A 13,642-nucleotide genomic window follows, 5' to 3' on the forward strand; every position below is an offset into this window, starting at 1 on the left:
TGATTCCGGTGAAATTTTCTTTTTTTAAACACTTTCTAATTATCGAAGATGAAAAGATTACTTGATCCTAACGAACAATATTTGCTTGACAAAGCACTGTTTGAATTTGATAAAAAAAAAACTTTGGAAATGCGTGAACATTTGCTTAACTCTCCTCTGGAAGTTAGGAGTTTAAAAGCTAGGAGTTCTAGGAGTATGGACTCTTTTGCAACATAAATATATGACATCTCGTCAGAAACCTTCATCAATTGCATTCTTTTTGCAATTGATTGCATTCCTCATAGTTGTGGTCTTTATAAAATTAGAAGTGAAGAGATTGGGAGTGCTATATCATTATATTTCCTAGCTATTGGGTTTTAAAAGGTTATTATTATGTGCTTGTTCGTAGGGCAATAATTGGACTTTTCATACCATATTCCCACATTAGTTCTTTGGTTGTTGATTAATGTACCTACCTGTAGCGGTAAATGCCATCTGATATAATACCTTCTTTTAAATTAGTACTTTACATGCCTATTAGCATTACTACATATGTTCCCATAATAAATACATAGTTTATATCTTCATTTTACTTTAGTTTGATTTTTTTTCTGGGACAACTTTTGTTTTCTAATGGGATCATAAGAGCCGTCATCAAAGAAATAAATAAAATAATATTCATTTTTATAATTGGTGGCTCTATAAACCATTTAAAGAAAACAAGAAAAATACAATTTCTTACCTCTGAAAAATTCTTCATTCAGGTACATGGCATGATGTTCCGTATGGATGCCTTTTACCCTTCATTTTCCTGCAAATTGATATATAAATTCTAGAATACTACGATGACTATTATTGTTGAAAATGAAATGGTCTAATGAATCAAAGAGCCATTTATCATTTAGTTTTCTATTTAATACACAAATAAATTCTCAGCATTGTTCAAGTAAGCGTTTTTTAATTTTAATATAATATATTTAATGATCGTCAAACAAACTAAAAAAAAACCAAGTTGAAATTTAAGTAAATTTTGAAAACTTTAAACCGTTTCAAAATATTTAACATAGAATTATTTCCACCGTAAAATTCAGTTTAAATTGCTGCAATAATTTTAGATTTGTTCCCAGTAGTTTACATTATTCATAAATATGAATACAGCAATATAGTTTAAATTTTGATGTTCTTATATCATCCCAAGTACATAACATTTGATTACTCCTGTCTGGAGACAGCAAACAACAATTACTCTTGAAGTTATTCTTGTCTGAAAATTGCAAGAAAACATATTAACTTTAATCTAGACAAAATAAAAAGGGATGTACGTACAATTGCCGGCTTGGGGAAAAGATTTTATACAACAAAATTCATGAGGTTACGATAGAAAAAATTCAATTACTTGATAAATAAATGACCCGAACTGATAAAACTCTACATGTAACCAACACGATTCTATTGATTGAAAATCTGACTATGAAAGCGATGGACACGGAAGGCATAAACATGACCTAATATTTCAAACTGTTAAGAAGCAAATTGGAATTTATTGAAAATTAGCCACTTTTAGCTATAAGGGTAGCATATTGGTTATGTTTAATTTCAATGAAATCTTTTATACATAATTTGAGATTCATTATTTCCTGAATGAAGAACGTTCAAGTATCAGATAATGATGGCCATTAAAGTCATGTTATTTTAAAACCTTAAACCTATTCTGTCTACTGTGCTTTTGTTGCATTGAATACCATGGCATCATAAGGCCATCAAAAATGTAATGCACTACGTCATTTATTTCTTAGTTGCAGATTTGCGTTTTGCTGCAGTTTAAAATTTTTTGTTTTGTAAGTCAAGCCGATAAATAGAATCTACTTCCTTTAATATTCAATGAAGAAAGATTATAATGAGATTAAATGTTAATGAAATAATGAAAACAGTTTGAATTTCGTAGCAAATAAATGAAGGTATTGTTGAAAATCACACAAAAAAATTAAAAAATTGTCAATGTTAGTGAAAAAATGGCAATATAATTAAATTGGCATCAATTCAAAGAAAACTTTCTAATTAAAAATGGTATGAGGAGATATTCAGATTCTGAAATACTTGCTGAAAAACGCCAAAATTTTGTTTAATTTTTAAATAAATAAACTTGCAAAAAATTTTTAAGGGAAGCACATTTCCATTCTTCCGAATATAAGGTATCGAATTTGGCAGTTATAGATTAGAGCTGCAGAATGTAGTATAGATAGATACTGAGAACTCTAGGTAAAGCCTGTAGAGCGTCAACTTACAGACACATAATCTTCTTTATTAGTAGCAGAGATTAGTTATTATTAGTAGTAGTAGAGATATTTATTGTAAGATAGCTGAATCTTCTTTAATTTTGTAATGGTTCATGTCATTTAGATAAAATGTGGATGGAAATATCATTTTGGATTTTTTAAAAGTACTTTTATGAATGTAAATCCAGGGTATTTCAAGGGCCGCGGTGGCCCGGTGGTAAGGTCTCTGCTTGTGAGCCGTAGGGTTTCAGGTTCGAGACCCGATTCCACCGAAGAACTGTCGTGTAAGGGGGGGTCTGTTGCACGTTAAATCCGTCATGACCAAACGTCCTCCCGCTGGTGTGGTGCGGTGTGGAGAGGAGGGTGCCAGCTCAGGTGTCGTCCTCGTCATCTGGCCGCGGTTCAAAATTACGAGGTCCGTCCCAAAATAGCCCAAGTGTTGCTTCAAACGGGACGTTAATATAACTAAACCCAAACCAGGGTATTTCAATGTACAGCCCTTAAGTAACGTATAAAGCAATTGCAATTCTTTCATAAATATAATCGTTGCGACATATAAATTACATAACACATAGCCAAAATGTTTTGCTTTCGTTTTAAGATAATAAATAAGAAAAGATATGAAAAAGTTAGAAAACAGTTATTTTTTTAAAGCTGTATGTGAGAATATGTAAATTTGCTATCTCAGATCCGCCAACAATGCATAACCTCCCAGATCTAAGATGAATAAAAATTGGATTTCTTTTAAAACTTATCATTTTTCTTATCTTTTTTAAATCATTAACATAACCTTTTTCTTTTTTTTAACATGTTCGTTGAATATTTTCGATTGATCATTGATTATATGTCGCAGATAATTCACAGACCAGTCATTATCCCAAGCTTAATCTTAGAATAGATTCTTCTACGGTAATCTGGGTGTAATTGTGTAATTTTTTTCTACATTTTTTTAAAGTAACGAATCAATGGTTTTGAGCTTTAAGAAAATCACACTCCTCACCCAGACTGAAATTAAAAGAATAAAAAATTAGTCTGGATTTTGGTTACGAGTTTTCAGGTGAAAAGTTGTTGAGCATTATAATGACATTGTGTGTGGTAATTTTCGTAGTTATTATTTTTTTTTAACCAAAGGATACGCATTGCCGATTATTTCATATAAACTTTTCACCTACTGCCTTTCTGGGAATGACAGGGTCTTTCGATTCATAATGTTGAATAAATTGCAGAACAGTCTGTAGATATCCGTTTTATCTTTGAGACATTTATGGAGGATCTAATAAAAAAAAATGCATGAGAACTGTACAACTGAAGTTTTAAACTCCACCTCCAAATAATAATAATAATGTTTTTTATGTCCTTTGTAAAAAAGTACTTTTATTATACAGGGTGTTCATTAATTATTGTCGGGGTTTCCGTACCTTATAACTTTCGAATAAAAAATATTACACAAAAACCGATTACGTATTCGTAAATTACAACTCAAAGAATTTTATTAATGATATTAAAGTGTAAAGTGTGCACAATTTGCACTTTGTAGGCATTCAGCTGAAGGCGATTATATATTCGTAAATTCGCTGAACAAATTTTGACTCGAATTGAGGATGATGAAAATTACCTTCGGAAATGGTTCTTCAGTGACGAATCCACTTTTCATGTGTCAGAAAAAGTGAATAAACTTAACTGTAGAATATGTGGCTCGGAGAACCCGCACGATTATCAAAAGTCAAAATTTGTTCAGTGAATTTACGAATATATAATCGCCTTCTGCTGAATGCCTATAAAGTGCAAATTGTGCACGCTTTACTCTTTAATATCATTAATAAAATTCTTTGAGTTGTAATTTACGAATACGTAATCGGTTTTTGTGTAATATTTTTTATTCGAAAGTTATAAGGTACGGAAACCCCGACAATAATTAATGAACACCCTATATATTACGGTGTTGTGCTTTTTGACAAACAGCTTATTAAATATTAATTCAAAATTTATTTACAGTTTCGTTTTTTTTTTTTGGAAAGTAAAGTATTTTATAATTTTATAGTATCAATAGGATAAAAAAACTTTTTATTTATTATTTTCATTATTCAAAACTGCTTATTTTATAAATTTAATCTCCAAAAAATTTTCATCAGTGTAAAATTAAGATAATATTTTTACATATGGGGAACTGAATGATACGGTTATATCATTTTAGGCAATAAGATGATATTTCCATTTTAGCATTATTAGTTATATATTTATTTTAATTAATTTAATTTGGTCATTTTCATTAATTTTATTCTAATAAAATTAACCAGACATTATTTCTTACTAAAATAAATTTTTAATCCTTTAATAATATAAATAATAAGAAATATTAATAAATAATTAAGTTATCATTAAAAATTAAAAAAAAAGATTTTGAAATAACACCATTTAATGAGGATATCAAAAAGTAGAAAATAATTTTTTCAGTAAAAAAATCTGACGATCAAAGAGAAAATATCAAAAACTTCAAGTTTTGATATACAGTACACTCCCGATTATCCGCGGAATTTGCTGGCGCGGCCGTTGCGGATAACAAAAATTGCGGATAATCCGAAAAAAGCTAAAAACGGGTATAGCAAAAGAGAAAACAGTCATTCCAACTTTGAAAAATCGTTTTATGTACAATAAAACGTAAAATAAACAGCAGGAAATGTTTAACTAACGCTTAATATTTTAGTATATCACTCAAAACTAACCTAAAATCCATTTTGTTAATGAAAACGGGAAAGTGCTTTGTACTTACGAGAGGCGTCAAGGATACACAGAAAAATTAATGCATATGTACTGTTTTAATACTGTAATGTATTATGTAATTACAAAAGCATAACTGTAAAACTACACCTTTTTGAAGAAATCAGTCATTTGTCTTTGCTTCTTGCTTTGGAAGCATTTTCTCTTTGCTTGAAAGCAAAAAAAAAAAAAAAAAAAACTAATTCTAAAAATTTCAATTTAAATTCTTTAAAAATTTACTGCCTATCAGTCTGTTTATTCTCATATTGGTAAGTGTGATAACGCAAAGTCGCAAAGAGTCTAAAATATGAAAACTGGTATGCAATTTTATTATATAAATTCTATATCAGAATCAAGTGTTGGATCGAAATGCTTAAAGGGAGATATTTATGTTTACAATGTGTTGCTCATAACGCATGCGCACTCCTTAACTAGGCTAAAAAGATAAAAGCAAAATACACTATATTATGGAAACATATAAAAAATTCAGCTAAAACATTGTAGTTGACAAATTTGAAATGAAATACATAAGATGGAAACACTGTTATCACTATCACACTAGTGATTCGTTAGAAATGCACATGCAAAAAATTCAATAATGAAATTACCCCCACAAGTTCACATAAGATGGAAAACACTGTCACTCACTATCACACTAGTGATTCGTTAGAAATGCACATGCAAAAGTTCAATAATGAAATTGCCCCCACAGGTTTCCACTCGCATTTAACTACAGTTTCCATAATCTAAAGCAAATCACTCTGGGAAAAGAGATTTATTTTTTTGACCCGAATATCTGTGAGACAATTAACATGGGGATATTTTGCGATCATTATTTGTTTCAAACACATAATCGAATTAATAATAAAATCTAATAATCTAATTAATAATAAAGATCTTGAGTAAGACCATGAACGCCATGAGTACTCAGATTTTTATTTCTAATATCGGATAGTTTTATGTTTGGTTGCAATGAGAATTGTACGTACATTTTGAACGTCTTTTTCTGACCGACTGAAATCCAAATCTGATACAAAACTAAGATTTTAGATTTTTCATTTATTTAAATAGCTGCCTTTTTGAGTTAGAATGATTACATTAATGTGAAAACATAGATCAACAAAACGGCCCACCTTTTACAGATTGGGCTGGAAATTTGCACTCTAAGTGCAAAAACTGTGTACTAAACTTCATGTATTTAGCTATGTCCGTTATATAGTTATCGAATTCACTTGCACTCGGACAGATAGACAGACAAGCTTCATGTGAATGATCTCGCTGAAAATTTGATAGACATCTACATACTTTGTATTTAAGACCACATGTAAAACTTCATTTGTCTAGATCAAAGCGTTTTTATCGTATCTACAGAAGGCAATCAGAATTCCAAAAATGGGAGTTACCATGAATATCCCCATTTCTGGGAGATCTAAAATGTGAATTCTCGAATTCGAACTTTTTTGGTGATTACAATACTGTCTCTTTGTATATTTATTATACGAAAAAATAAAAAGAATAGCTTAATCTATTGGATTTTTACATTCTTCAAATCTTTCGAGTAAGGTTCAGATAATGCAATCAATCCAAGAATATTTAATGCATTTTATTTGTTTGGCATATATAATCGAATGCATAATAAAAATTTATATTTAAAAGAGAGTAATTTAATTTATTGAGTCTTTTTATGGCCTTAAGATGCTTAGAAATACACTTAGCATCATTCATCTCAGTCTCTTATAATTTTCTGCCCTTATTTTAAGCCAACAACAGTTGTATCTATCTAGAGCGAATTACCATGGTTCAATTAATTTAATTTATATTGACGTTGTTGTTTCTTATGGCACTTGCCATGGACAAGCCCGCTGTTACGAAGACAGCGATTTTAAGCCGGTAGGGGAGCGTCTCTTGTTTTTATAGTAGTGCCAACTAGGGCCAAGAGTGCGACTTTGCTACTCACGCATCACTCATTCGCTTGCACAACCCCTTTTTACAGGAGGGCACATTCACACATCTCACAGGTAGAACATCGGAAGAACAACCATGCCCAAACCGGGACTCGAACCCGGGACGTCCAGATCACGGAGAAGACGCGCTACCCTTATGCCAGGACGCCAGCATTTAGATTGACGTTGCGTTTTAAAGAAACACTATTTTGAGACGAACCTCATAATTTTGAACTGGAGTCACATGACGAGGACTACACTTGAACTCGAATACACTGTCCTAAATTCTGCTCCACACCAGCAGGGAAACATTTGACAACGACGGATGTGGCATGCACCAGACTCACTTACACGATGGTTCTTCGGTAGAATCGGATCTCGAACTTATAACCCTCCGGTACCGAAACCAAGTCCTTACAAAGAGGACACCGCGGTACGCTCGAATTACAGTGGATAAAGAAGTTTATGTTTTAAATCGAATATTTGTGTGGCCATCAGTCTGAGAGTATTCCGCGAAAAAAATTGATTTTATACATATAATGGAATGGAAAGTAAAACTTTTTATATAAAAAAAATAGTGCTATTTATTGGATTTCCACAAATTTCAAAATTCTCGAAAACGTTCATGTTAAATAATCAATCTACGTAAATATTACTTATTTATGTGAACGTGCAACAAAGCTTTATATTTTAAAGAGGACAATTTATGTAATTGTATTTTCATTGTATTTAAACACATAAAAATATGAATAACATCATTCACTATGGTCGTTCGTAACTTTCTATACAATATTAACTGCAAAAACTATCATCTAAAACGAATGATCATGGGAAACGATGTTTTATGTTTTTAGGTAAATATCCGTGAAGCTATTAGTCTAGGAATACATCACGAACAGATTTTGCTGTAAGCAATAAATCGAATGGATAATAAAACTTTTATTTTAAAAAAAAAGATCAGTTTAATTAATTGCATTTTTATGTCCTTCAAATTTTTCAAGCTCAATTCACATGACGCAATCAGCCTGTACTTCGTGTTCATTATTTGTTTTAAACATGTCGGTGAATATATAGTTCATATTTAAAAATAGTATTAAATCTACTTTTATGGTCTTAAAGCACATCGAAATATGAATGATGTCATTCATCATAAGGCACGCATAATTTTACGCACAATAAACTAGAATTTGTCATTGCCTTAAACGAATCAACATGAAAAACAAAATTGTTATTTTCCAAATCCACTCCCTATAATGCAATGAGCTTAGAGGTATTTTTGATATTTTTTGTAAACAATAACTTTTAAAGCAGTATCGAAGTACAATGCAATTTTGTATTTAAAAGAGAATGGTTTATATTTTATTACATTTGGCTATTTAGAAATCTGCTTAACATTTTTCAGATGTGACATATAACTCGTTGTTTAGACTCAATGCCAATTACTAATTAATGTCACTATCTAGAACAAATTACCATGAGGGAAAAAAATCTTTTTTTCGAATCCATCTGTTGTAAAACAATCAATCTAAGAATATTTCTGAAATAATCTATGCTCAGATATATGACCCCCCCCCCAGTTTGTTTAGCATCTTTTAAACTCTATTCGTTGGAACGATAACTAATCTCTTCACAGAATGGCGATATGAATCTATAATGTCACTGCCAACTAGTAACCTCACCGTAAATAAATAATGTCACTGCCAACTAGTAACCTCACCGTAAATAAATAATGTCACTGTCTAAAACAAATTAGCCTGAGAAATTTTTTTCGAGTTTAGTAGTTATGATGTAATCAGTTTGGAAATATTTCTGAAACAGGTCTGTTCTCAGACATGTGTCCACCAACATAATTTGTTTTGCATCTTTTAAACTCTCTATTCGTCGGAACGATAACTGCATCTCTTCACGGAATGGCGATATGATGTTTGTAATGTCACTGCAAACTAGTAATCTCACGGTCAACAAATTATGTTTGAAACAAATTACCAGGAAAATTTTTTTCCATCTAGCAGTTGTGACGCAATTAGTTTGGGAATATTCCGGAAATAGGTTTCTGTTCGGACCACCCCGTTTGTGCCCACCAACACAGTTTGTTTAAAATCTTTTAAACTATCCATTTGCTGGAACAAAACTGCTTTGCTTTACTTAATGGCGATAAGATGCCTGTAATGTCACTGTAAACTAGTAATACTTCCGTGTCCCGTTCCGTAAATAATGTCACTGTCTAAAACAAATTAGCATGAGAAATTAAAAAAAAATTTCGAGTCTAGCAATTGTAATTAATGAGTTTGTAAATATTTCTGAAATTTTTTTTCGAGTCTAGCAGTTGTAATTAATTAGTTTGTAAATATTTCTCAAATTTTTTTTCGAGTCTAGCGGTTGTGATTAATTAGTTTGGAAATATTTCCGAAATAGGTTTGTCCTAAGTTTGTGTAACATCTTTTAAACTCTCTATTCGTTGGAACGGTGACTGAATCTCTTTACGGAATGGCGGCATGATATCTAAAATGTCAATGTCAACAAATAATATAACGATCAACAAATAATGTCATTGTATAAAACGAATCAGCATGAGAAAAAAAAAAATTTTTTTTCGAATCAAGCAATTGTGACGTAATCAGTTTGGGAATATTTCTGAAATAGGTCTGTTCTCGGACATGTGTCCACCAACATAGTTTGTTTAAAATCTTTTAAACTCTCCATTCATCGAAATGATAACTGCATCTATTCACGGAATGCCAACAAGATGTATATATTTAAATGCAAATAACCGCTTTTTGAACAAAAGATGGAACAATGATAATTTAGGAGAAAAAAAATGAGCTTTTCTTCTAGTCGGAAACCTATCATGCTGGATGAATCCATGCTTCATTGGCTCAAAAAGCATCTCACGATACGAAGGCAAAAAAAAAAAAAAGCATTATTGTTATTTCCAGTATAGAAATCTGTTTGCAATTGCTGAAGCGAGTACATGTTGAAACAAGAGTTTCATCTCCAAAATGACGCGTTACAAAGTGCAATTACTTATGAAAGAACAGCTCGAATTTCCGTCATTTAAAAACACATTAGGATGGATTCGGACGCACAGACAACCGACCTCCAATTCTTGGACGCATTTCATTCAAATTGGTACTTGCAGTATGGACGAGCACATTCTTTATTTCTTTATTATTCGTATTATTTCCCATCGAATTCTCCTTGTTTCCCTTCGGCTCTTTTTGGAAACGAAAAAACGTTCGTTCTGCCACTATTTCTTTTATGTTTCTATTCTGTTATTATTATCATTTCATTCGTACCAATGTCATTAGTTTTCGGACACGCTCGGTTTGGAAACCTGCTCTGTATTATTAAATTTATGGGTTGGATGGACTTAGTGTTGTAGTTAACGTTATTAGATATAGATAATTTCTGTAATCAAGATTAAGGCTTATCTTAAAGATCATTCGATCTTAGCGGTGATTTTTGCATGTAAATTGCCGGCAATAATCGGCGGTTTGAGACCATATATCACCGTGAGAAAGTATTTTTTCCCCGAAGAGTTAAAAAAAAATAGAGTGACCTTTTGGTTTAAAACTAACCTCTGTCTACGTCGATAACTTAATTAGAAGGCTTGCAAGTTAATCATTGGTGTTGAAGAGGGTATTTGTGCCCGATGCATTAACAAGTTTTCTCTTCTGGTATCATCAGAGGCTTAATAAATGTAAATGCCGCCAAGGGCATAATAATATTTCATAATCCCACTACCATATTTGACTTTAAAATGTAATGTAAATGTACTGAGCGTCTTTTTTTTTCGTACGTATCTGACCTTGGATGCAGGAGTAACTATAAGCCCCCACACATACACACACACATTCACATAGCGTCATGCCACTGACCATCATAATTGCGGCATGAAATATTGGCAAACGTATGGCATTTTCAGATTGATATAATTAAGGCAACTTGAAAACCAAACCCTTTATTATATTTGATTTTGCATTAACTGAGCATTAACTGGACTAAAAATAAAAATTGTTAAGATATAACATTTATAAAGAAATAAATCATCTAAAAATTCAATTTTTCTTTTTTTTAAATATAATTTCTTTTTATGTATTAATCGCCTTTCACTGTCAGTTGGTTCGCCGAGGATATTAGCTATACTTACTTTCATTTAAATCCATTAGATATGACTTCACGTCAATGATTTCATCAAACTGCAGGTATTAAAGCCATTTGATTTAATTGTCTTATATATATACTTTGTTTATTGCTTACATTTTTAAGGGATATCAGTCCTATGTCATCATTGCGATATTAAAATCTTAAACATTCGGTTCGTCTAATATAACTTCTAACATTCGGAATATTGAAATGACACTTTTTTGCTCATCTTGTAAACTAAACAAATATCAAACAGGACCCTTCTTTCTTAGCTTTCAATGGAAAAAAAAATCACTTGAACAAATATTTTATGAAATAATGAAAAAAAAATTGAATTTCTAGGTAACAATGTAATTTTTGTGTTGAAAATTAGGCAAAAAAAAAAAATACTTTAAAAAATTGCTAAAATTCAGGAAAAAATGTGTACGGCTATTATCTAATATTATTTAAAAGATGATTTTAAAAGTTTTAATTGATGTAAAATTTGTTTTTGTGCAATAATATTTTCAGTATTATCATGGTGAAACTCCAAAATTCCGCTCAATTTTTAATTAATTAAAATTGTAATTAATATTTAAAAAATAGCTCTGAAGTGCATATTCCTGCTCTTTAAGAATATATGTGCCAAATTTTATAGCTATAAGTCAAATATTCTGGTCTGTAGAACGCTAACACTCACAGAGAGAGAGAGAGAGAAATTCATCTTTATTTTCAATAGAGATTTATTCTTAAATGATTTTTTTTTAAATATTTTCTCGCTTTTTTAAAGAATTCTTAAAATATATTCCTTAAAATTAAGGATAAAATTTTAAATATGTAAATTAATAATTGAAAAACGTTAGCTCAAAAATTTACTGAAGTTTTTAGAAAATATCAAATATTTTCTAAAATCTTAGGAAAGACTTTCTTTATTGGGGGTTATTATTTTTTGCAAAATTTCTTATAAATCAATCTCTTATTTGGATATTTAAATTTTTATATCTAAAACATCGTATATGAAAATGACTTGGGCTTAATTCTTTTGATTTAATTGTATCAGTTATTGCATTTTATGCTCACATCGATTGATTCGTTACATATTTTTGAAGAAAAAAAAGGGGGGGGGGCAACTTGATACTTTTATTCTTAGTAACACTAACTTTTAAATATGCTAATAAAAAATACAATATTCTGAAAGAGGTCTGCAATAAACTAAAAAAAAAAAAAATGTAAACCTTTTGTCTCTTCTCAGTCGCTGTAGAGTAATTAAATTATTCACATCAAATATTTTAATCTTGCCATTTTATGTAATTATATAAATAATTGTTACAAAGTTGTGTTTAAAACTAAATTTGAAAACTTTATTTAATTTTAAAAAATATTGCATTGAAATAAAATTTATATTACTGAAAAGTGAGTAATTCAAACTGGTGTAACACTTGGCTATATACGATATTATTGAAAAAAATTAAATATTATTAAAAATTAAATAAAAAATAAATATTAAATTTCAATAATTTTTATTATTTAAAAATTCTTTAATATTTTGGAAGACTACTTTTACGGTGAGTGCCTAACACTCACGAAATAACTAAATACCGAATTTGGCAAATCTAAGCTCAATAGTTTGACCTGTACAGCGTTTCGAATAACTTTATGATGACACTCATGTTGCAATTTACAGATAATAGGCCACCAATAAATATTAAGTAAAAAAAGGAAATTCAAATTATCAAAAGCTTGATTTCAAACTATATATAACCTTTGTTTACTATGTCTTTTTTTTTTTTTTTTTTTTTTTTTTTTTGTAGCACTTTAGCAGAATGCTGGAAATATGGTACTTTTTATTTATTTTTTTCGAGTACGAGATTTTTTTTTCCTACTCACTGGTTACTTAATTCCTTAACAAATGTATGGAAATTCGAAGTTATATGCCATGTTTCATGCTAGGAATTTAGTGTTATTTCCACTCATAGAACAATGAAAGAGACACTTGAGATACTTATATGTGTCTTCGTCTTTTAATTAATTGCTACTTTAATGTAAACACAGACTTAAATAACAAAAATTTCTGCAATAAAATGCACGAATCTGTTTGTCTTACTATTTCAGTAAAAGGAATTAAATTTTCTATCTGAATTATTTTAACTGAATAATTCAGTGACGGCCTCATTATCTAGAAAATTTACATCCATCAACACTTATCTAGTTTGGAAACTTGTTTTAAAGATTCATTTTGTTTAATTTTTCCTTTTTTTCCTTTATGTTTTAAATTTTATCGCAAGCAATCTAAAGTTGCAAAGTTACATTTTTTTCGTTTTTTGAAACCTTTTCAACCATCGTCCCGAATGCAAAAGGCAAACGAGTTGTTAGTCCTACACAGAACACCCGCACATCTTACAATTCATGTATACCCACATATTTTTTTGGCGAATTTTGGGTCATTGTATGCAAAAGTGGTTTACCTTTCTGCCTGGATTTACGTAACAGTACCAGGGGAGTTTCTTTTCCGAGAGGTTTCTGTTTCTCTTCGCGTCATGGTGGCAGCGACAGTTTAACCTT

This window comes from Argiope bruennichi, chromosome 5, assembly GCF_947563725.1.
Source record: "Argiope bruennichi chromosome 5, qqArgBrue1.1, whole genome shotgun sequence".
In the NCBI taxonomy this organism is placed as follows: Eukaryota; Metazoa; Arthropoda; class Arachnida; order Araneae; family Araneidae; genus Argiope; species Argiope bruennichi.